The following is a 22,002-nucleotide window of genomic DNA, read 5'->3' as shown; positions in this document are numbered from 1 at the left end:
GGAGTCAGACCTATTTGATTCTAGTTCTAGTGCTAACCGCTTAGGTGGTGTGCTTGGTCAAGTCATTTACCCTCAACAGTCCTCAGTTTCTTCATCTGAAAAGTGGGTCTTCTATGTCTAGCACTTAATTAGTGTTCCAAGAATGGTCAGCTAACAGAACCGCCTGGCAGCAGAGATGTGTACACCAGTTTCAGGAAGGCTCACGGTGAAATTATTACATTTCCTAGAGAAAAACCTTACTTCTGTTGCATTTATTAGTAATTCACAGAAAAGTTGTGTCATCCAAAAAGTAACCGCTGGTGGATTTCACAGAGGCAGGAACTTAGTTGAGGCACCACATTTTCAGCCTAGAACCTGACTTTTCTTAGCACTCCACGAAATCATTAGTTCCTTGGTGACAGATTCAGGCCGAGTTAGCGAACACAGCACCGATTCTCTAGGAAGATGGTCTCAGGTTTTTTGATCTGTCACTTACTGGCTGTGTGTCTTGGAGTGCCAGTCTCCTTGCATGTAAGACAAAAATAAGAATATTAGCAAGTACTTATGTATAGCTTACTATGTAATATGGTGCTCATTAGGTAATCCCACTTGAGAGAGAATGTATGTAAGCACGTCTTAAGAACATTTCAATAAATATTTCTTTCCCCTAGGAATTTGTTGACGCTGAAGAAACCTGGAATTTGATTACTATTTTGTAAGACTAGAAAGATAAGAACATAGGAGTAATTGTTTTGGTGGTATATTAGTTATCAATTTATTGCCCCTTAGCTCCAAATCCTCTTTGATTGCCTGCTTTAGGCATTTCTCTTTTCCAGCTCACACCATATTGAGCTTTGTCAGCAGGGGGTGCTGGAGGGACACTGAAGGTAGAAGAGGCTCCTCTTTTTGGTCCTTTTGAGAGCCTCTCAGCCTGCTACTGCAGTCAGGCTCCAGCCAGCATTGACTGGTGACCAACAGAATACAATTCCACCCAGCAGCTCCTCAGGACTTCTCCCCACAGTGGACATCTCCTCCCTGCAGTAGACTTCTCCTTCTTGCAGTGGACTTCTCCCTACAGTGGACTTCTCCTCCATCGGATTTCTTTTCTATCAGCGGATTTATCCTCCATCCAGGGGATTTCTCCTTCCTGCAGAGGACTGCTCCTCCATCCAGGGTACTTCTCCATCCAGTGGATTCCTCCAGTGTGGCCTAAAGACCAGCCTTGGGGTAGGACCTCTCTTCCAAGTTTGCTCCCTCTGAATACCCTCCCTCAACTCTATGGTACTTGTTAGCATTCTCCCTTAATAACTAATCCTCTGCAATGTTCAATCATTTTTTTAAAAATAATCTTTCCTTGTTCAAACTACTATATAGTTCCTGTCCTCTAATTTGATCCTGGCTATAAAAGTGGTCCTTGACCTTACCTCTGAAAACACAATCAACCTTTTTTTTCTACCAATAAAGTACATTCTTGTGATAAAATTTTCTCTGTCCTTCACATCTTTCTGGGAAGTTATGACCATACAATGAAAATTTGGCTTCTTCATGCCAACCACAACCCGTTCTTGACTCAGATGTATAAATTTCAGTCGACAGTCAACACTGATGGGAGCCTGCAAATGTTGTGCCTTTTCTGGTTATAAGTTGATTTAATTAGAACAATTTGTACCATTCTAGAATCCACCTCACTCACACTGCTGCTTACACCTTCCAGCGGAGGAGACTGGGGAAAGCTTCATGGAAAATGTGCCATTTGATTTAGACCTTCAAGGAAGGATTTTACAAAACTGAAATATGCCTACAATAATGGGAATATTCTAGGCAAAAGGACTAGATGCAGAGGCATTCCTGTTTGCTAACAGCAAACATTTTGATAGGGAAGAAGTGCTGGGAAGGAGTTAGAATGGGATCGTGGAAGGTCTTGAATGCCAGACCAAGAAACACAAGAGGCACAGTGTGTTCCATGAAGATTTAGATTCAGAGGAGGACATATTGAATTCAAGAATGAGTCTAAGAACTAAACAAAGATTCGGAATGAGAAAATTATTACAGTAACCAAAAAATGAAGCAATTTGGACCAAAATGAGGCATGGGAGATTAGGGCAATTGGAATGGAAGGAATGGCTATATAAAAACATTGCAAAGAAAGAATACACTAGACACTGCATGGATAGCTATAAGAGAAGATTCCAGGTAACCCACTGTGTGTGGAAACAGAAACAGACCATTGCAGGGAAAAAGCATTAGTACTGATTTTCCAACCCAGCTTGAGTGTGTTGTGAGTCATAGAAAGTCCCTATAATAAACATAACTGGATATGCTGATGTAGACCAGATACTTCTTTTCATTTGTTTCCCCACTCTCTTGTTGCCTCTTTAAAAAGTATTTGGGGGAGGGGAGGAAAGTTCATATTCTCCCAGATGAAAACTTGGCAGATCTCATAATTAGTATTATTCTTAGATAGTAGACAGTTCCGTGGATCAGGGAGTCTTAGAATGTCAACCCCAAGCTCTTAAACCAACTCTGAACTACATTATATGTTAAAGCTCAACTCCCCAGCTTGGGTTGAGTGGGAAGCTCAACTTCCCACTTGAGAGTGGAAGTGGAAAAGGCACACACGGTAGGCTTCATCTCAGTTTCTCCCCCTTTTTCCTTTTCCTCTACCTCAAGCATTACCAATTTCGTCCTCTCAAATGTTGAAACAGGAAAGGATGGTCTGGAGATTCATAAAAGAGTGGATAGGATCTAGCCTGAAGAAGGCATCACTATAAGCTGGCCAACATTCTCGGCCTGACAGATGTCTGCAGTCCCCTTCTTATGAGCATTAACCCTTGTTCCACATAGGTGTATTTACATTTCAGGTAGCCACTTGAGGCTCTTTCTGATGACTTTTACCTTACCACCTGGGCCCCTCTGCCTCTCTAGTAGTCCATTTGGATTAGACCCAAGATGACTCCTCGTCTGCTCTCTCTCCTGTGGGTGCCAAGCTCTGGACATACAGATGTCAGCACAGCATTCTTTTCTTGGTCTTGCCATGGAGGAAGTTATGTTTATGGCCTGAGGCAGAGCCAGACCTTACACAACCCTCCTGCTGCTGCAGAAACAGCATCTGAAGCTCCCTCAGTAGCCCCAAAGGCTCCTACTCCCCACCAAGAGATGGCAGCTCAGTCCCAAACCACACACAGTATCTCCTTCCAAAGTTGTTCTCACAAAATCTACTTTCTTTCTACACTTTCCTGTTCCTTTTACATTTTTTTATTTGGTTGAGGGGCCAACAGTCATAAAGTCAAATTTGCAGACCATTTTCTTTTTTACGTCTTCATATCTGACTCTATTTTGAGTCTTATGCCAGTTATATCATACTGGCATGAAGTATGAAGTTTCTATGAAGTCTTCATAGAAACTTCAATTTGAATATTCTCTTACACAAGGCTAATCCCAATGATGAAACTATTTTCTAAATTTCTTCTTTCACAAAGCATAACTTCGAGCAATTCTATAATTTTTAAATTTTATATTTAAATTGAAATTGAGGAAGCACTAAATTTATATGTATTTTCATTCCCTTGTTTTAGGAATACTTTCAGACAGCTTCATAGATTTGGTTTATTCATTTCTAGTGTGGCTGCTGTAAGAAGTTTAAGCCACATAGTGGTTTAAAACAAATGTATTATCTTGCAGTTCTGGAGGTCAGAAATCTGAAATGGGTTTCAATGGGCTAAAGTCAAGATAGGGCTCCATCCTTCTGGGAGCGTTAGGCGAGAATCTGTTTTCTTGTCTTTTCCAGTTTCCAGAGCTACCAGTATTTTGGCTTGCGGCCCCACCATCTTCAAATCCAGCAGTGGCCAGTTGAGATTTCCCACATCACATAACTAGGACACTGACTCTTCTGTCTCCCTCCTCCACATTTAAGGACCCATGGGTTTGCTTGGACACACCCAGATAATCCAGTATAATTTTCTTATCATAAAGTTGGCTGATTGGCAACCTTAATTCCATCTGCGGCTTTAATTCTTTTTGTCATGTGTATTGGTCAGGGTTCAACCAGAGAAGCAGAACCAATAGGAGATACTGATATTTCTTGTAAGAAATCAGTGTATGTGATTGAGGAGGCTGGCTGGATAAGTCTAAATCCACAGCAAATGCCATCAGAAAGTGTAGGCTAGAGCTTTGGGGCAAGGACTGAAGGTGCTGTCCACAGGTAACATTTCTCCTTCCTCCAAGAACCCTTAGCTCTGCCATTAAAGCCTTTCAGTGGATTGAATCGGGCCCACCCAGATAATTCAGATTATCCAGACAATCTTCCTTGCTTAAAGTCAATTGATAAGGGACTTTAATCCACATCTATGAAGTAATTTCACAGCAATAACTGGATTTGTATTTGTTTAAGTAACTGGGCCTTTAACATAACCAAGTTGACATATAAAAAGACCATCACAGTCCACCTCTTGTCAACATGGCACCCATTCACATCTCTTTAAACCATATTTAATCTCTAAAGACAACAACAAAGTCATACACCCACCTAACATGATACAATTATTTTCTATACAATAGAAACCATATAATCCTTTCCCAGGAAAAGGATGCAAAATCCTTGGATGAAATCTACTTGTCTCTTTTGATATCATATATCTTAAATACCATGAGGTAAATTTAGCTATCACTAATTCATCCTACGTTAGATAATAAGGGGAGAAGAGAGGAAAGAAAACAAAAATATTTCCATGATATAAATATGTATGTATGTATATATAAGTATATATTCAAAAAAATAAAGAAGAAATACTCCTATTACAGTTCTCATTTCTACACCTGGTCACATGGTCATAGCTGGTATTTATAGCTACCTTCTTCCACTACATATTCTGTATTCCCTTCACCCTTGGCAAACACCTTGGATGAATGTAGCTCTCCATCTGCTGGGGTGACACAAACCTTCATTCCTAGAGGGTATGGCTCATTGGTAGTCCTGCCTGGACTGGGTTGTTGTAGTTTTCCACTTACTTTAATCACAGGGCATGGTAGTACTAAGAGACACCCTAAGGATCTCTTTATTCCAGGTAAACTCTTCTTTACCTCCTTTGTACAGTAGCAGTCCAATTTCCCCCTTGGTAGTCAGAATGAATCATCCCAGCCAGTAAAATAACACCTTTCTTCACCTGTTGATTCAGAGGCATGAGGAGCTCAAAGTGGTCAGGTGGCAGCCTTAACTTCCAGTCCATTGCAATCATTGCTGTGTCTTCAGGGGGAAGACCTCCTCCCTTTTGAACTAAGACCACTAGACCAGCAGAGCATAAGGTTGTGGGACAGGAACCAAAAAAAGTTTATTGCATCGCTAAAGGTAATATTAAGTGATGCCACTATTTCTACTCCTTGGTTCCTGGACTGTTGGAGAAATAGTTTATAATGGCACAAAATAAATTATATTTAGTGCCTCATCATCTTGCTTGGTTTAGTCACCAGTTCCTCTTTTGAGTGACCACCCCAGTTAGCCCTGACCTGGACATAACCAGTACTAGCAAGGCCTCTACCTCCATGTGATTTCGATGAGAAGTGCAGCCCTCCATCTCCCCAAATAGCCCTCACCACTTCTGTCCTTCATACTGCATAATTTCTTAGCAGGGCATGTGCTTCCGTATGGCTTGGATGATAAAATATGCCACCAACTTCCCCAACTGGCCTTTGCTGCTGCTTCTTTTCACATCATATGGTTTAAACCTGCCATTCCCAGATCCATGGGAAAGCACTACTCTTCCCCTCAGAGTCACAATAAAGGCAAGAGCCTGGGGCCCATACTCTGGCTTCCTCCCTGCCCCTCTCCTGACCCTCTTGGAATCCTAGGTTAAATAAGCCCCGGGCCCCCCTGCTGCCCTCATTCTACCTCTCCCCTTCCAGGGTCATTGAACTAACAAGGTTGGCTTCTTTCATGCACTCTCAGCTGTCTGGCTATCTGTGTATTTCATCACCCAAAGAACTTCCACGTAACATCCAAAATACAGTACCATAGATTGGATGTTCATTTAGAACAAACACATACTGACTCTTAGAGAACATTTGCTGCAGCCCCACGAGACATTACCTACCTGGTGCTGTAACTGAGTCTTCAAAAGGCCATTTCAGCATTTCATCTATTCAGCTGCTTCAGGATGATGAGGGACATGGTAAGACCAGGGAATTCTGTAAGCATGTGCCCATTCCCATACTTCATTTGCTGGGAATTGAGTTCCTGGACTAGACACACTGCTGTGTGGAAACAATAGATGAGACATTCCTTAAGTCTACTCCAGAGCACAGGCTGAAGCTGCTGTTCACAGGTGGAATTTCTTCTTCATTAAGGAAGCCTCAGTTTTGCTTTTAAGTTCTTTCAATGGATAAAATCAGATGCTCCCAGATTATCCTGAATTACTGTTTACTTAAAGTCAGCTAATTGCAGATGTTAACCAAACTATAAGATACCGTCACAGCAACACCTAGAGTAGTTTCTGACTGTGCAAGTGAAAACTTTAACCTGGTCCAATTGACATGTCAAAAAGATGACCGTACCATATAACAACACATTCACAAGTTTCAGGGATTAGAACACATACCTCTTTGGAAGGCCATTGTTCAACCTGTACATATGAACAATACAAGCCAGGCTAAAATTTAAAAAAAATGAAAGAAGAAGTATGAAAAAGGAAAAGGGGAATGAAAGGGTTAAGAAGGAGCCTGTGTTGGAGTTGGTATTTGCTGAATATTCACTATGATCTTTCCAGCTATGATTTGTCCATGATCTTTTAAACATATGCGCAAAAAGGTGATGCATTATATCCTTCACAGTATTAAAAAGAGAAAACAGGCCAGTTGGCAGGAGAAACACAATCATGGCTGGTATTCCGGAATATCAGTGAAATTGGTGAGCATACTTTGTCAGATAATATATAATGTTCTTGACAATACTCAGAATAAACACAGTAACACATAATATACATCAATAAATGATGATATTTTATATCATATTTTGTATATAACCCAGCAGAATTGAGTAAATGATTTCCTACCCACAGACAATCTTATGTGGTAGCCAGTTCTCTGCTACGTGGCTTTATAATCAAGGACAGATTTAAAAATTTTTAGCAGCTAGGATGTGTATGCTTCTGGCTAGTCTCTGTTTTGGTTGATTCTCTCAACTGAAATTCAGGAAGAGTTGCAGGCATCTGGTTTGTTTCCAGTTACGGGTTATTAAAAATAAAGTTCCTATAAACATTCATTTTTTTGTGTGTGAAGACATGCCTTCATTTCTCTGGAATAAATATCTGGGGGTACAACTGCGAGGTCATTTGGAAACTGCATGTTTAGTTTGTTTAAAAGAAACTACCAAACTATTTTCCAGATTATCTGTACCATTTTACATTCCCACCAGCAAAGTATTAGTGGCAGTGTCTCTGCATCCTTGCCAGCATTTCTTATTTCAGCCTTTCTGAGAGGCATGTAGTGATATTTCAGTTTGATTCAAATTTGTATTTCCTTAATGACTAATGGAGTTGAATATCTTTCCTTGTACTTATTTGTTATCTGTATTACCTTGTTCAGTGAAATGTCTCTTCGTATCTTCTATGTTCTAATGAAATTGTTTACTGGTTTTCTGTTGAGTTTTGAGAGGTCTTTATATATGTTAGATGTTTGTCTTTTGTTGGATATATAGTTTGCAAATATATCCTCACAGTTTGCACCTTGTTTTTTGCCCTCTTCACAGGGTTCTTTCATGGAGCAAAAGTTTTAATTATTAAGAAGCCCAATTTATCATTTTTTTCCTTTTTTGTATCATGCTTTTAGTGTCTAGTCTAAGAACTCTGCCTGGTCTTAGATCCTAAAGATTTTCTCCTATGTTTTTTAAGTTGCATTTTACATTTTATGATTTAAGCCCATGGTCCATTTTGCGTTAATTTTCTATATGGTGTGAGATTTAGGTTGAGGTTTTTATTTTTTGCTTTATTTTTGCATATGTCTGTCCAATTACTCCATGGCCGTTTGTTGGAAAGACTATCCTTCCTTCATTGAATTGCTTTTGTACATTTATCTAAAAACAGTTGGGGGTGGGCCATGGTGGTTCAGCAGGCAGAGTTCTCACATGCCATGCCAGAAACCTGGGTTTGATTCCCAGTGCCTGCCCATGCAAAAACAAAAACAAAACAATTGGGCATATCTGTATAGGTCTGCTTATGGGTTCGTTCTTCTGTAGCATTGATCTATGTGTCTATCTTTCTGTCAGTTCACACTGCCTTGAGTATTCTAGCTAAAAGATAAGTCTTGAAATAGATTGATTCTTCCCATTTTATTCTTCTATTTCTAAATGGTTTTAGCTATTCTAATTCCTTTGACTTTCCTTTAAACTTTATAATTATCTTGTCTACATCTACAAAAAAATTGTTGGATTTTGATGGTGTGCCAGTTTGAAACCGTTTTGTACCCAAGAAAAGCCAAGTTCTTTAATCCTCTTTCAGTATTGCTGGGAAGGAACTTTCTTATTGTTTCCATGGAGATGTTACCCACCCAATTGTGGGTGGTAACTTTTGATTAAATGGTTTCCATGGAGATGTGTCTCCACCCATTCAAGGTGGAGTTGCTTACTGGAGCCCTTTAAGAGGGAAGCACTTTGGCAAAAACTCAGAGCCAACAGGATCAAAAGAGCCCACAGTGCCAACAGAGCTCGCATAGCCAGAGACCTTTGGAGATGCAGAGGGAAGGTACCCCCAGGGAAGCCTTATGAAGTGAGGAGAGGAAAGTAGCAGATGTTGCCATGTGTCTTCCCAGCTGAGAGATGTGTCCAGAACCCAAAGACCCCAGCAGACGCCAGCCACATGACTTCCCAACTGACAGGGATGTTCTGGACAACATCAGCATTCCTTGAGTGAAGGTAACCTCTCGTTGGTGCCTTAACTTGGAAATTTTCATGGCCTTAAAACAGTAAATTTGCAATTTAATGAATCCCTTTTTAAAAAGCCATTCCATTTCTGGTATATTGCATTCTGGCAGCTTACAAACTAAAACATATAAGAATTGTGTTAACCCTATATATGAGGTTGCAGAAAACTGACATCTTTACTGTGTTGTGTCTTCTACTCTGTCTTAGTTTCTAGGATACGAAGATAAATACCAAATAATAGGTTGATTTAACTGACAATAATTTATTGGCTTATGATTTTGGGGCTGGAAAAAGTCTAAATTGAGGTTTCCTCAAGGCAGCCCTTTCTCTCAAAAGACTGTGGTGCTCTGGGTTGGCTGCCAGCAATCTTTGGTGTTCCTTGGCTTTTCTATCATATGGTAATGCACATGGTTATGCCTTCTCCTTTCTCTTCCGGGTTCCCTTCACTTCCAGCTTCTTCTCCTACGTTTGGATTTCTCATCATAAAATTTCCAGTAATAGGGATAAGACCCAACCTCATTCAATTGGACCATTCCTTAATTTAAAATAACATCTTTGAAAGGTCCTATTTATAGTGGATTCATACACACATGAATGGATCAAGACTAAGAACATGTTTCTTTCTTAGTAAAGAATTCAACCTACTACACACTCCATGAACATGGTATATTTCTCCATTTTAAAAAAAGTCTTCTTTGGTTTCTTTCATCAACATTTTGACATCTTCAGCATACAAGCTCTATACATGGTTTACTGGGTTTGCACCTAAGTATTTCATTTTTATTTTTTAGCAATTGTAAATGTATTTTAATTTTGGTGTCCTTATGTTCATCTCTGATATATGGAAATACAATTGAATTCTATATGTTTATCTTATATCCTTCAACCTTGCTGAACTAACTTATAAATTTTAGGAGTTCATTTGGTGTTTTTGTTTGTTTGTTGGATTTTGGTGCATTCCTTGGTATCTTCTATATGGAAAATCATGCTATATCTATGCTAGTTTGGTAGCTGCTGGAATTCAGCATACCAGAAATGGAATCACTTTTTACAAAGGAGAATTCAATAAATTGCTAGTTTACAGTTCTAAGGCCATGAAAATGCCCCAATTGAAGCAAGTCTATAAAAATGCCTAAATTAAGGCACCAACAAGAGGTTACCTTCACTCAAGAAAGGCCAATGAAGTTCAAGATTTCTCTCTCAACTGGAAAGGCCCATGGTAAACATGGTGACATCTTCTAGCTTTCTCTCCAGGCTTCTTGTTTCATAAAGCTCCCCCAGGAACATATATATACCTTCTTCATCTCCAACGGTCTCTGGCTGCATGGGCTCTGTGATTTTCATGGCTGTCTCGTTATTTTTCAAAACGCTTCCTCTTTTAAAGAATTCCAGTAAACTAATCAAGACACACCTCTAATAAATGTTAATACTCACAGTTGGGTGTTTCAGAGCTCCATGGAGGTAATCTAATTAAATTTCCAACATACAGCATTGAATAGAGTTTAAAAGAAACAGCTGCCCCACAAGATTGGATTAAGATTAGCCACCTCTCTTCTAGGGTGCATAATCCTTTCAAACCAGCACACTATCTTAATAGGATCTTTGAAGACACTATTTACAAATGAGTTTACACCCACAGGACTGAGGGTCAGGATTTGAATATGTCATCATTGGGGACATGATTCAATCCATAACAATGGACAATATTGAATTTGCCCTTAAAAAAAGGGTTGGGAATGCTTTATTTTCTACCTAAAATATCCTTAGGGATCTGCTCCTCATCAGGAAATGGAAATTTGACATAGCATAGTAGTGGTAGAAAAATAAAACTGGTTTATGTTCTTATCCCTATGATGTTGAAACTGTTAAGTCAACATGTGACATACACATGTATGCATGCATGTATGTATGTGTATATATACTTGTTAGCATATATGTTTATGGATTTTTCTTTCCCTAAGCACAGAAAACTATTTGCAAGGATCTGCCCTCCATTATTAATAGTGGTCAAAATCAATAGGTTTTTAATTTTATAAATGAAAAAGTTTCCCTTATCAACAAACAGAAATCAGACCACACATTTGATAAAGGTGAAAAAGGCTTCCAGGATGGATGAGAACAAATCTGCCCCATTTGTCCTGCACCCAACCCAGCGCTCTGAGCACACCAGCTCAAGTAGTGAGTGCCCTCTTTTTGCCTCATGAATTCCTAGGAATACGACCCCATATGGGGTTGTAAAATGCAGGAATTTCTGGTGGACTGGCCGTAGGAGCCCAGTTGGAGAGTCGGGGATGTCCCCTCACAGTCCTCAGAGGGGTGGTCTCTGGCCCGCTTACCACGTCCCTGCTGCGGGAAAGACTGACCTCTGGAACCAGTGTCAGTTTCTTGGGAGAGAAGACGCCCCAAGGGTTGCTTCCCCTTCTCTGCTGATCTTCCTGGAACAGATCTCTGGGGGTCTTTTCACGACCAACTATAAAGAATCCCCTCGCTCTGCGACTGGCTCAAAGACTCAGCCTGGAGGGTGCTCTCCCGGGACCCCGTTCCTTCAGCACCGCAGCCGTCAGCCCAGGAGCAGGTCCCACCCAGTTTCTCACCTCCCCCGCGCCAAGGCGCTCTTCCTCCTCCATCTCCAGCCCCTGCTGCGCGCAGCTACTCTTCTTTTCTGCAAGGTGACGCTTCTTCCGCGGACTCCACAGCCGTCCCCTCCAGTCTAGATTGCTTTGGGAAACAGGTCATCAGGCACGGACGTGCATTAGTTCTGATGTTGAGCAGAGTTCACGCTGTTTCTCAAAGGACTAGTGAGCCTGAGCCAACCAAGGGGCGCCCCTGGGTCCCGGTTCTTTAAGTCCCTCAACATTTCCTAACAAAGTTAATAAAGGAAACAGTGACCAGACCATTCAGCGGAGCCTCTAGGGGGCGGTGGTGCCTAAGGCCAGTTGTCAGCATCCCTGGCAGCCAGAAGACCCAAATAAACCGGTCTGAACTGTCTTTTCGCACGGTTCTTGGACACTTCTTTGGGCAGAAAACTGTGTTTATTTTTATTTTTACTTATTTATTTTTGTAAAAGCTTCATGAATAAAGTTACCAAGTCTAGGTTTGAAACCAGACTGGAAAAATAACAATAAGGTATCTTTGACAAAGATTTAGAAGAATAATATTCAATGCTCACAAAGGCTTATTGTAATAAGCATTCTCATACACTACTGTGGAGAGTTTAAATGGATACAGCCTTTCTGGAAAGCAATATGGCAATATTTATAAATAATCACTTGCAGGACTAGCTCTTAAAGAAAACAATCCAAGAGACAATCAAAGACATAAGGATATATTAAGATGTTCAGTGCAGTATTATTTATCATAGGAAATGTTCCAAAATAGAGGATTATTTACATAAACTATGGTTTATGCATTAAATGGAAGGTTTCCCAATCCATAAAGATCACTTTTTCCAAAAAATATTTAGGATGTGATAGAAAGCTTATTTTATAACATTAATGCAACCAAATATAGAATATGAACTGTATTTATAGTAGAAATCTAATATTGGAATCTTAGTCTATCTCTCTGGAAGTAAACTTTTTCTTTCGAAATGCTTTAAAATAATCATGGATTATTTTTAGAATCAGCAAAAATCAAAAAGCAAGTTAATTAAAAGAAAGAAAAAAAAGAGCCTGGGCCCTGGCTGAAATACAGCATGCACCAGTGTCGCATCTTGAGATAACAGGTCCTTCCTTCTTTATTGGATCTGACACAACCTAAGTTTCCTACCCAGAATTATTGTGTTCGAATTCTGAGGCAGAAGGGAGTAAAGAGTAAAATGCAAATTTAATCGAGTCCTGGGAATCCTCTTCTATTTTCCCTTCCTGAAGGGAAACCATCACATATGTGAAAAAGATAATGGAATTCAACATCATATACTCGGTGAGTTTATAATATTCAAAAGAGAAGAAAGAGTAAATATTGATGTTGGACACAAAAGGGTTTGGGAGGTTTGAATATTGTTGGAGAGGAAGGTCCTGAAGATGAAGCAGCAAGCTTGGCAGGTAGGAAATTGCTTCGGTTTGCTAAAGCTGTCAGAACACAATATGCTAGAAATGGATTGGCTTTTAAGGGGAACTTATTAAGTTACAAGTTTACAGATCTAAGGCCCTGAAAATGTCCCAATTAAGGCATCAACAAGAAGGCACCTTCTCAGAGGAAAGGCAGCCGCATGTGGAACACCTGTTAGCTGAGAAGGCAGGTGGCTGGCAGTTGCTTGTCCTTGCTCCAGGTTCATTGCTTTCAGCTTCTGATTCCAGTGGCTTTCTCTTTTTAAGTGTCTGAGGGTCTTTTCGTAAGTTCTCTGGGGCAAACTTTGGATTTCATTTCTTAGTTTAGCATCTCTAAATGATTGTGTTCTGGTTTTACCTCTCTGCTTTCTGTGTCAGCTCTGAGCTCTTTCTTTCTCCATGAGCTTTTTAATTTTTTCAACGTTTTTTTTTTTTTTCTTTGCATGGGCAGGCACCTGGAATCGAACCAGTGAACCTGGGTCTCCAGCATGGCAGGTGAAAACTCTGCCACTAAGCCACTGTGGCCCGCCCTTTAACGTTTTTCTAATTATGAAAAATAGCATACATGCAAAAAAGCAATAAATTTCTAAGGACATTTTAACAAATAGTTATACAACAGTTTTTAAAGTTTGATATGGGTTACAGTTCCATGATTTTTCATTTTTCCTTCCAGCTGCTCTCCATGAGCATTTTTAAGGACTTGATTACAGTAATTAAGACCCAAATGGGTGGGGCTATATCTCCATGGAACTAATCTAATCGAAAGGTCCCACAATTGGGTGGGTCACATCTTCACGGAAACAACCTAAACAAAATATCCCACCCAAACAGGTGTGCCCCCACAAAAGAAGATTGGATTAGGATTAAAGGAACATGGCTTTTCTAGGGTACATAACAGTTTGAAACCAGCACAGAAATGAAAACTTGATCTTGGGTGTATATATAGCTCTCATAGAGCAGAGCTGATTTGTGTTAATTTTTCAGTAATAGAAATAAATTTCTGCTAACTCATCTAACACATCCTGCACATTTTTTTGCTTTGGACCAAACACGTATATTTCCAAAATAGCTGCTGTATAGCAGAATTCTGGGTAGCAGAATAGTGATCTACCTTACATAATCCATCTCCAAATGGCCTGAAATTCACTTTCAGGATTATGAAATAAAGAGCTTCCAGGGTAATCACTTTGGATGTAGGAAGAGCACTTTAAAATCACCTCCCCAGACCCCCACCCACCACTGGGAGATGAGTTTGTCTGGAGTACTCCATGCTGGAATGGCTTTATGAATGGCAGGCCGAAGTATCTGTAGCTTAATGGCTGTAGTGCAATGAGGGAAGCCAGCATCATTGGTGCTTTCCAGGATGCAAGGCTGACCTGCCCTTCTAGGTCCTTGCAGAGATTCTACATGTACTAAAGAAGACCCAAGATGGAGATCAGGAAGACGCATCTTATTTATCCATTTCCAGTGTGTAGCACAGGGTTGTGCATACAGTGGACACTCAGTGGGGGATGCATGGGGTGAAATGAGTCACTGTATGTCATTATTCTCAGATGCATAATTTTCACGTTTCTGAGATTGGGATACATCTTAGCATGGGCCTGTTTGAAGTATATCTGGGTTAAGTTGCCTTCAAAAAATTACCCACTGATTAGTATGTAAAAATGCTATTTTGTTCACAGGAAGGCATGGAAACAGAGAAGATGCATTTGTTATTGGAGGAGTGTGCTGGTTTGAAAGGATGTATGGACCCTAGAAAAGCCATGTTTTAATCAAAATCCCATTTTGTAAAATGGCAGAATAATCCCTATTCAATACTATATGTTTGAAACTGTAATCAGATCATCTCTCTGGAGATGTCTCCCAATCAAGAGTGGTTGTTAAGCTGGACCAGGGGAGATGTGTCTCCACCCATTTGGGTGGGTCTTAATTAGTTTACTGGAGTCCTGTAAAAGTAAACATTTTAGAGAATGAGAGATTCAGAGAGAGCAGAGAGTGCTGCACCACCATGAAGCAGAGAGTCCATCAGCCAGCGCTTTGGAGATGAAGAAGGAAAATGCCTCCCAGGGAGCTTCATGAAACAGGAAGCCAAGAGAAGAAGCTAGCAGATGACGCTGTGCTCACCATGTGCCTTTCCAGATGAGAGAGAAACTCTGACTGTGTTCACCATGTGCGCTTCCACTTCAGAGAGAAACCGTGAACTTCATCGGCCTTCTTGAATCAAGGTATCTTTCCCTGAATGCCTTAGATTGGACATTTCTATAGACTTGTTTTAATTGGGGCATTTTCTCAGCCTTAGAACTGTAAACTAGCAATTCATTAAATTCCTCTTTTTAAAAGTCATTCCATTTCTGGTATATTGCATTCTGGCAGCTAGCAAACTAGAACAAGGAATATCCATAATTCTGTATTTTCTTACAAAATAACATCTAAGTGCTGCACAGGACATAAGAAAGGGCAAAAACCACAAATAAGTGACCTGTGGTTACATTTTTTTACTGAGATACATGCAAAGGAGTGCCTATCACTTGCTGCATTCATTTCCTAAGGCTGTCATAACAAATGACCACAAACTTGGTGGCTTAAAAGAATGGAAACTCTCCTGCTCTGGAGTTGGGCACTTCAACATCAGTTTTGCTGGGCTGAAATTAAGAGGTCGGCAGGGCCACTGGAGGCGCTTGGGGAGAATCTGTTCCTTGCCCCATCCAGCTTCTGATGGCTGCCAGCATCCCTCTTTTGTGGGTTCTGCCCCTGTCTACATATCACTTTCTATTGCATTGTAATGCTGGCTGGGTGGAGCAGGCTGCTGAGCTCAGGGCACAACAGAAATTTTCAGCAAATGATACCTTTATTCCTTGCACAGAATAAAGAGTCCAGAAAGGACAAATAATTTCCTTGTAATTTACACTGCAAAAAGAATCCAAAGAAGCGGGGCAAGAAATCCCATCTCTGCTGGTGACTGAAAACTGACACTGCTCTGGGTGGAGTTGGTAGATGGCAGCTCCTCATGCCACTTCGAGCCAGAGAAGAGACACTAATCTATTGGTTTGAGAGTGTTTTTAATACACCTACAGGCAGGGTGTCCTGCCACTGAGATTTCCTGTTCTGATCAGCATCTGGGGCTGCTTATTCCTGGTTTCCAGGACTATGGGCTGGTTGGGCCTTTTCATTAGACTTAACCTCTCTGCAGCCTGTGGAAGGGCACACAACAGAAGAGGAGGCGTGGCAGCGGGAAGGCCAAGAATGGTCATTTAGCTTGTGTTTCTGACTTCCCCAAAGAAGAAGGTGGGGCAGATGAGATCTGGACAATGACTTAAGGCTCCTTAACAGATGTCTGTGACTCCCCTAAACCCTCTATGTTCTCCTATAAAGACACTTGTGATGGCGTTTATCCATCAGATTATCCAAGGTAATCTTCCCATCTCAAGATCCTTAACCAAAATAAGTTCATTTTTACAGGTTCTAGGGATTAAGACTTGATGACTTTGGGACCACTATTCAGCCCACTACACTTGCCAGACAATGTAAACAGAATCAGAAACTTCCAAATTTCTAGAAACCTGAAGAAAGGAAGTTTGGTGCGACTAATCTATGTTGATATTTTCTTTACCTTCCTTTCTAACAAGATCAAGGAATGGTCAGGTTTGAAACCAACAGAATGGATACCAGCGGCTTGAAAGAAAATCAGTGATTATAAAAAAGCACTCTTTTAGGAAAGGCTTTTAATAACCCAAAGGACAACATTAGGTGGTAAATCATTATGCATTGACATGCTAAAGTGTTAAATAATTCAGAAGAGCCAGACTCTGAATGTGAAGATGTTTTAGGTAGACTGATTATAAAAAATGGTCTCAATTCTCTACTTCTCTCTGTATCCATATTCTTTGGAATGTGACTGTGCAACTTTTCCTTACAGGAGGTAGAATCTATTTTCCCATCCCTTGAATCTGGGCTGCACTTGTGTCTGGCTTTAAGCACCAGAGCACAGCAAAAGGGATGTTATGCCAATTCTGAACCAAGGCCCAAGAGGTCTTGTGAGCATCTTTTCCCTGCTCAGTTGCCATGAGAACAAGTCCAGGCTCGCCTGCTGGGTGATGGCACATGAAGCTCAGTCACCCCCAGCCAGTAGCCCCAGCCAGTAGCCAACAAACCACCAGACATCTAGTGAGGCCATTTCATGCTAGCGAGCCAAATTCATAGCCACCCACAGACGGGTGAGCAAGCCTAGAGAAAACGACAAAGCTGGGCCCAAATCAACAGAACTACCCAGCCGACCCACGGACTTATGAGCAATAATGAATGTTTGCTGTTTTAATCCATTGGGTTTTGGGGTCATTTATTAGATGACAAAAACTAAATGATACATAATGGATGACAAGGATTTTAATAACTGGTAAAAAAATAATTACAAATGATTCAGAATGAATTAGATTCTGAATGTGAAACAAGTTTCAGCATCATTTCTAAGAATGATATAGGGAAAGAGATTTTAGTAAGTGTAAAGGAGGTTTTAAAATAAGTATAGAATTAAAAAGCTAAGTGATAGGCAAGCCTTGTCATCCTTCTATTGTCAGTAATTCTTTCTTATAGCTATCGTATGACACTAAGATAAAGGTATGTTTTATTCTGGCCACAATCTTTCTTAATTTCCTTTACCATGAAGATTCTCTTATGTTCAGGTAAAAGACCATTTCAGGGGCAATAAAACACAATAATTCTATGCTAAGTTTTCTGTCTCTCACTTCCCACCAAGCTTTGTTGATTCAGTTCCCCTCCCTGAGTCTTAATTGCCCTACATGAAAGTGTGGATGATAATATCACCTGGGAAGTATTGTTTTGAAGATGAGATATGATAGAGCATATCTGTGAGGTGCAAATGAATGAAGAAAATTAGTAAAGTTGAATCAATGGTGGTGTTTCTCAAATATGCTCACTAATAGCGTTCTATTGGCTAAAAAGTGATGGTGATTATGTCAATAAAATTGTTCTGTCAATACAGAAAATCATCTAAGTTATATGAATATGTTTTCTGTTGTTGTTATTCTACCCTTTTCCCACATCATGGATACAATAAGAGCTGTGAACATGTTTTTTCAAATACAAGATGTTCACCATTGGTATAATAGAATAAAATCATGCCACAGGCATGATTGCATTAGATTGCATTTGTAGCAAGCAGATTTTGGATTCTTGCCTCACCTAGAGACCCTATATCAAAGATTTGCCCCTCCTGTCCATCCGTCCTCAGGTGACTACAGCTAATGGAACAGCTGACTTGGAGAATCAAATTATAGCTTGCTAGAATACATCAATAGTGGACCCTATACTGAACATCAAATTAAGAGATGCTGAGATGGAAATTTTGGATAGTGGAGTTCGCACCTGAATGTTCTTTTCAGAACCAAAGTCAGCAACTTAACCAGCCTAGCCCCTATAAAATGAAATGGGAAGTTCATGATGAGCAGAGAGCACAGAGCACAGAAAATTGCGTTCAGAGGAGAAAATACAGAAGATTGGCAGAGGTCTCAGAGAGCCCCAGAGGAAGAGAACAAATTTCACTCTTGACTTGCCAGTGGATTTTCCCTAAGTCTTGGCTACTGTTTACTTTCTGCCTGAAGATGTCAGCCAGATTGCTTGGACTGCCTTACAATAACTCATTCCCCTTTTAATTTGACCCAGATTGAGTAAATTTGTGTTATTTGTAACCCTGCTGGTTTGAAAAATTATACTGGCTTTAGAGAAATCTTGGATTTTATTTATTCCTTGATGGGGAGAGAAAGTATGCTCTTTTTTTTTTTTTAATGGCCAGAGAAGGAACTTTTGAGTAGGAAATGGATACCTGGAAATAATAGATCAGAGGACAACAAAAGATGGTGGCATTTACATAGAGTGTAAAAGAAGAAAAATAATTCTAGATGAGATTTGCTAACAAATGACCCAAGAGCGAAGAAGAAAAGCTTAGAGGTGGCTGCTTCTCAGGGGTGGTCAAGATATTGGATGGGAAACAAATTAATTGGAAAGACACAGGATGATCATATAATTATTTTCAGCACTTGGTTTATAATTTAATGATTAAAAGAAGGGGAGAAGAGGGGAAAGAAAATAACATTAATTAGTACCTATTACATACTAGGCATTGTTCACATACATTATCTTACTAAAGCAGTCATTATTATACCTTTTAATTATTATACATTTAACTGATGGGAAAACCCAAGTCCTGCAAAGGTCAACAATTTTGTCCAAGGGCTCGGTGCAAAGCTCTTGCCATTCTACCAGGATCTAACCTACGTAAATAAAAGTTAACCAATTATTTATCACCAACTGGATTAGTTTTAAAATGAGATCATGTGAACATTTTATTCTTATAAAGTGTCTTGGGTTATTCCCATTATTCAAAGGATTTTTTTAAGCTAATGAGTCTGGCCTGAAGTTCACATTAATTCGAAATAATTCATGACATCTTCCACTGGAAAGGGAAAGAACAGATTTCATCTGAATGGTGGAAAGAGCAGTTTAAACATCACACACCCACTGCTTGCTTTATTCTTATCTTCTCAAATTTGCATCTAAAAGTCAGCGTAAGAGGTTCAGGTTCAATTTAACCACAGCTAACCCCTGTCATCTCTGCTCCAGTTGCCCTCTCTTATGCTACTTGCTTCTCCATAACCTCAAAGAGTTTATGATTCATTCATGAGTCAACATTTATCGAGTTTTGGGGTGACAGGAGTCACACTGCGAGCTGGGTACCACCGGCGGTGGCGGGATTCTCTGGAGGAGTCTGGTCTCAAAACTCGGTTACATTCAAAAGGAAGTCTTTCTCCGCCAATTCTCACCCCGTCTCCTCCCTCTGCCTGGGGAGGGGATCTCAAGCCTTGTCACCGGTGGTCATCTGGATGCTCCGAGGGAGCCTGCCCAGAACTAAAGGTCAAGGACGCCTACAGGAAAACCAGACGAGCCGGCACGCCACGAGTTCCTCGCGGGAGAGCCAGCATTTGGAGCAAAAGCTGCAAAACTGAGAAAGAATGTGCTGCGAAACCGCCGCGTCCCGCCTGCGCTTCCAGCGCCCCGCCGCGTGGGGTAGACACCCCAGAAACGCGACCCGCGGCGTCTCTGCGCGGGGCGGGACCGCAGCGGCGCAAGCACAGGGCTGCGGTGGAGATGGCGCCCGGAAGGTACCGGGACCCGGGAGGCAGTCGCTCGGCTCCTGGTCTGAACTGCCGGGCTCCTTCCTCCTCTTTCCGCCTAACCTCTCCTCGGGAGCAGAGAAGCCGCGCGGAGGAGCCGCTCCCTTCTCCACCGCTGTGCTCCGGTCCCTCCCTACCCGCCGGCTCCACCCCGCTCTCCCCACCGCCGCATCCCCGCACCCCCACCCCCAGGACGATCTCCCACCTGCCTGACGCCCTGGGCCCCGGATCTGAGCGAACCAACCTACCCGGCCCCGCGCCCAGGCGTGATGGCGAGGATTTATCTAGCCTGGGCTTGGCCTCTGCGCAGCTAAGGCGTCTCAGGAGGAGTGAGTACTGGACGCCGAGACTTCCCTCCCCTTTAGGAGTCACAAAAGGGGCGGACAGCAGCCCGGCTCTTACCCACCCGGGTCTTTAATTCATCCCCGGAGGACTGAAATCTGTCTTGGGGAGCACAGGATGAGCGCATCCTTCTCCACACACCCGGGGCGCACACATATTCTAAGAATTCGTGGTTTGATTTCTAGGCTGTTATTGAAGCATCATCCACTGCTTCCCATCGTGGAGTGAATAGAAAATTAAACTAAAGACCGCAAAATGCAGCCTCTTAAATTTCCTTTTCAGGCGTTTTCTGTCTCTCTGCCTTAACTCTGTTTCCCAAAAGAGGCAGAACTCAAAACAGTGATGCTCAAAGTGTGGTCTTGGACTAGCAAAATCACTATCACCTGGGAATATATTCTAAATACAAACTCTCAGGGGCGTGGAGTCCAAAAATCTGCTTCCAGGAGCCCGCCAAGTGATTCTGAGACCCACGGAAGAGCCACTGATCTAAATGTGTTGGTAGGAAGTTTTCCACTGATCACTAAATATGGCCAAAGGAGGCTGGAGTTTGTTTGGGACTTCCCTTCTTTGAGAGAAGTCTAGGTTTTCACAGTAAGAAAGCCTAATAGAAGCACACCGAGTTACTTGTGGGAAGTCTTGCAAGCAATGAGAGAGAGAGAGACAGAGAGATACAAACAGAGAGAGAGAGAGGGAGGGAGGGAGGGAGAGGGAGAGAGACTTCCTTGCACAATCTCCAGTAGTTTAAACATCACTGGATCCCTCCCGAGGATTTGCAGACATGCCTGAGATACTTCATTCTCTCTCCAGAAGCCCCTTGGGTGCTTCCATCTCCTGGTTGTTTCCAAAAGCATCTTCTAAGATAGTTTCCATGACTAGGAGGACACAGCCAGGACACTCCCCACCACTCACCCTCAACTATATAGGGCTGCAGCAAAAGAAATCCCCCACTCCTATTTGGATCGGGCAACACCCTGTACCTGGGCTGAGCTGGGCCAGGCTGGGTGTTTCCCCACTCTTGGGGTAGATGCAAGGCAAATCGCAGGCACAGGGAAGTGGGCTCTGGTGGGCTAGGGGTGCTGACACTCTGTGTTCTGGTATAGGAGGAGGAGGGAGGAGAGATGTTCAGAATGTGGGTGATTGGGGATGTGGAGGTCATTGTCAAGTTCCCAGGGCTAGTGCTAGCCACAACCCAACCGTTCCCATCATGCTGGTCACGCCATCTGGTCGACCAGCCGAGGGGTCTGTGTGCACCCAAGCCCCGCTGTGGACCAGGCCTCAGAGAGAACTGGGCGACCCACTGCCAGACACCAGTATCCACCTTCTCTTATTTGCTGTCCCAGGCCTTTTCTTTGCTCTCCGATGTTTTCCCCTGGATTCTAGAGTTCTAGGAAATGGTTAAGTTGGTAGAAAGATCTGTACACATTTGGAGAGCACTTGGTAGGGATGGAAGGTGGGCGAGAACCGGGTTGCAACTTTCAACATTTCTTCAAAATTTCAACTTTAGGCATTGCATCAAAGAGAGGTGTTTTGTGCAGTA

The 22,002-nt window shown here is 41.7% G+C and overlaps 1 long non-coding RNA gene across 1 annotated transcript; it reads right to left on the bottom strand.

Moving 5' to 3' along the window:
- Positions 1-57: 57 nt before the first annotated feature.
- Positions 58-20,445, bottom strand: LOC143669200 (uncharacterized). Its single transcript, XR_013168778.1, has 3 exons — positions 20,372-20,445; positions 6,066-6,225; positions 58-503 (listed from the first exon to the last, which is right to left on the bottom strand). It is a non-coding gene; the product is annotated as an uncharacterized LOC143669200 (long non-coding RNA).
- Between the last annotated feature and the right edge of the window lie 1,557 nt (positions 20,446-22,002).

This window comes from Tamandua tetradactyla, chromosome 25 (assembly GCF_023851605.1).
Source record: "Tamandua tetradactyla isolate mTamTet1 chromosome 25, mTamTet1.pri, whole genome shotgun sequence".
Classification (NCBI taxonomy): domain Eukaryota; kingdom Metazoa; phylum Chordata; class Mammalia; order Pilosa; family Myrmecophagidae; genus Tamandua; species Tamandua tetradactyla.
Note: the sequence above shows the minus strand (reverse complement) of the source record. Positions and strands in the feature narration are given on the sequence as shown.